The following is a 4236-nucleotide window of genomic DNA, read 5'->3' on the forward strand; positions in this document are numbered from 1 at the left end:
TATATATCTTTTACTTGTTTCAGTCATTAGACTGTGGCCATACTGAGGCATATATGTTGCTATAGAAAAAGGGTAGCTGATGGTAGTAGTGATGTTGCTGCTTCTACTGCTTAATCCCAGATCAGTCCCAATTGATCAATGATCTAGATCATTCCATTTATTTTATCCAGATGTAAGTATATAAATCGTATGTGTAAATATATAATTATTTAAACTACCCTTTGTTTCCTGAGTTGTAGGGTGTGATATGAAAGAGATCTGACTGCTTTTTCAAGCAGACCAAATGACCGCATAGAGGCACCTTCATTGACTTGGTGGTGGTGGTGGTGGTGAATCTATCTGTTTCGAGAGATGCATTGTTAAGAAACCTGACCATATCATTTACGATCTGCTATCTTAATTTATTTACCTTGCCAATTCATTCTAATATCAGATTGACAGTCATGCTTCCTCTTCTCACAGGGAACTAAATTAAAATTAAAGCAAGAAAAACATGATCTCACAGATTAGATGATTTCTAGGAAATTCCAACCTGTCTCACTTCATGTAATCTCTCATACATAAAACATTTTTGATTAAGACCTTTTGAGCCATGTTCTTCCACAGACAACATACCTTTGTGCACTATTAACATAATGTTTATTTCTATAAATGTCATCAAGTTCCTGCTGCCTTTTTTAAACCTTTCTCTCTTTCTTTTACATTCAAAACTTCCTTCCTCACAATTATGCTATGGCTGCATTTTTATTTCCTCTGTCCTTTTTACATTTCAGGTCTTTCATTCTTGGGAACCTGCATTTCAAGATATATTTCAAATTAATACAGACTATGGAACCTGGTGTGGCCCTTGACCTTGCCAGCGCCTGTGAAGCCATCCAACCCATGTCAGTATGGAAAATGGATGTTAAATGACATGGTATCAAGACAAGGAGCCACAAAGACGTACACATGCATGCACACACACACACACACACACACACAAACATGCACACACAAAGAACAGGCTTTTTTCAGTCTACCAAATCCACAAACAAGGCTTTGGTCAGCCTGGTGGCACAGTAGAAGATACTTGTCCAAGTTGCAATGCAGTAGGACTGAACCAAAAACTATATGGTTGAGAAGTGAATTTCTTAACCACACAGTTAAGCTGGCATATGTATATATCTAAAAAATATGGTTTCAACATTGTCATAGATATTTTAAGGGAGAGGAAGAATACACACACACACACACACACACACACGCACACACATATGTGTATATATATCAGTTTGTATGACTAATCTATGGTTAGAGAATGGTAAGCGGTTCAATAATCTGCATTAATATGTATGGTTTGGAGTGATCTGGGAAGCAAAAGATAACTACCAAACCATCTCAGATATTTGATATGTGTATAAGTGCCATTAATGAGATCAGAACTTTTGATAGATATACAGGCATTCAACTTTTAACAGTCTGAGGGAGATGAAAATGGTACTGAGCATGAATGATAGTTGGAAGTTAAAGTGAAAGAAATCCTTTGAGATTTAAAATGGAAGATCTGAGCATGAATGGTTGTTGGATGTACAAGTCTATAAGTTGTTTATGTTTTGAGAGGGACATGAACAGATTTTGAAATATATTTTGAACTCACTGGAATAGTGCAGAGGTATCAGGTGAATATAAGAGTGCATAAGAACAATTTATCATGTTCTTACAATTTTGATTAACTAATAAACAAACTAAGCACATTAATGAGGACCAAGTGCAACTAAGTAAATTGTATTTAAGTAGAACATTAATTAGATTAAAAGATCAGTTAGTATAGAATGTCCATGTAATATGGTTGCTGGCCACAGAGAATATAAATCAGCTCAAATAGAAAAAGTAGACAGGGACCCAATTTCTGATAGTTTAACGTCATGTATCATTAAAAACCAAATTACAGAATAAATTAAGGAAAACGAGAGCGGAAATGTTAAATAAAAGTTTAGAAGGGGAATGAGTTGATAGGTTAATGAAATTTTTGAATATCACAGCACCATTGAAGTAGAAGTGACAAAAATGACTTTAGTCTGTTTAGATCCTACCAAATAGGAATACTATATCATTAGATCTAAGATGTGTATGCTAAAACTGAAGGGATGAAAAGTGGTTTGTAGGGATTAAGAGCTAGTGAAAGGTGAACAGCTCAGTGCAGATTTTGGGGTTTGTTGGGATAGGTGAGCTAACAACAGTTAACTCCAAAGACTGCAGTCACTGACATCAAAAGCAGAACTAGAAGATGGAAGTTGATGAATGTTTATTTCAATGACCTCTCACTGAGAGTCAGTGGTACACACTACAAATTTCATTCACATATATTACATATATTCATCTTCAATTGGCCAATATGCACTGCAACTAATAACTATAACATTCTGCATTGCCTGATCCAAAGTGTGTTATTTTTCTCAATCAATTATAACCACTACTGCACATTGGTGTTACCCTGAGGCTTGACCTCTGACCAGTGAGCCTCAGAAATGCTGCTGCAGATCCATTGTGGATTCTTTCAGTTTGTACCCATTGTCATGCCCCTATAGTACTGGATGCCTTTCATGCCATGCCACCCTTAACAAAATCACAACACATGACCTAAACACCACAGGTTTCCCTTCCCAACTCAAGCCAGTGGAGCTAGACCAAGGGGATGGTAATAGGCCCGACAGCATGACAATTTTCCTATTCCATGGTGACAGGCCTCTCATCTGGGATGCCACATGCTGTGACACCTTCTCCAGCAGCAATTTAGTATGTTCAGCTACCAACCCAGGCTCCACTGCTAGTCAGGCTGAGGAGAGCAAACTGTCAAAATATCAGTTGCTCTCTGATAGGTTATGGTTGAGCCTGTGGCTATGGAGACCGGTGTTCTCAGCCCCACCAGATCATATCCCTGTTCATTGCTAAGAGGGCAGAGATGACTCTGCAAGTGTGAACCCCATGAGTCAGAGTTACTGTTCCAGTGAATCTCCCTCGTCATCCTCCAAGGGAACTCCTTTTCCATTTTGTCTGCTGGGACCATGAGGTCGTCTGAATTACAGGAAATGGAGAGAATGAAAGAATTTTGTAACTTACTACCCGTTGTTGGCCATTTTATAATAAATTATTATTGTAGTAGTTTTTTGTCAGAACCAAAACTAAATGTACCACATTAAATGTTTCAGAATTTAGTTTCCATCTCTCTTCATCTTGGTTTAAAATTCTACTTTGTTGTTCTAACTAATTAACAAATAAGTGTCTGTAATATAATGGAATCAACTATACTTACACACCCTACAAATTTGTGGCTTTGTATAAGATCAGGTAGAACAGCAAAATCAACAAGATATTTGTATGAATTTGTTAATAAATGAGTAATACTTGATTTATATTTTAAGACATCATGCTAATTTCATTAATTAATATTTATCCAAGGAATTTAAGTTGAACAAGTGAGATAAACACACACACACATGTATATATATACTTATATTCATATATACTTGAGTATGTGTGGAGGTAGGTTGGTAGGTAGGTAGGTAGATAGATAGATAGATAGATAGATAGATAGATAGATAGATAGATGGATGGATGGATGGATGGATGGATGGATGGCGACAGACAGACAAGCAGACAGGAATATGGGAAGTACAAAAGGAAATAATGTCCACACACACACACTAGTAGAGTACTGATTTCAAAATAGGAAATAGAAATATGGGAAATGCTATAAGTGTGGGAAATATTACACTTTACACACACACACACACATTATAAATTATAAACATATTCATCCATATAGATGCATATATGTATATATGTATATCTATATATTTATATCATCATTCATCATCATTTTAAATCTTTTTACCATGCTGGCATCAATATATGTAAATGCATATATCATCATCATCATCATCATCATCATCATTTAATGTCTGCTTTTCATGCTAGCATGGGTTGGACGATTTGACTGGGTACTGGCAAACCAGATGGCTATACCAAACTCCAATCTGATCTGGCAGAGTTTCTACAGCTGGATGCCCTTCCTAATGCCAACCACTCCAAGAGTGTAGTGGGTGCTTTTTACGTGCCACCAGCATGAGGGCCAGTCCGGCAGTACTGGCAACGACCACGCTCAAATGGTGTTTTTTACATGCCACCTGCACAGGAGTCAGTCCAATGTTTTGTTCACATGCCACCAGCACAAGTGCCAGTATATATACATACATA

The sequence above is a fragment of the Octopus bimaculoides genome, chromosome 1 (assembly GCF_001194135.2).
Source record: "Octopus bimaculoides isolate UCB-OBI-ISO-001 chromosome 1, ASM119413v2, whole genome shotgun sequence".
In the NCBI taxonomy this organism is placed as follows: domain Eukaryota; kingdom Metazoa; phylum Mollusca; class Cephalopoda; order Octopoda; family Octopodidae; genus Octopus; species Octopus bimaculoides.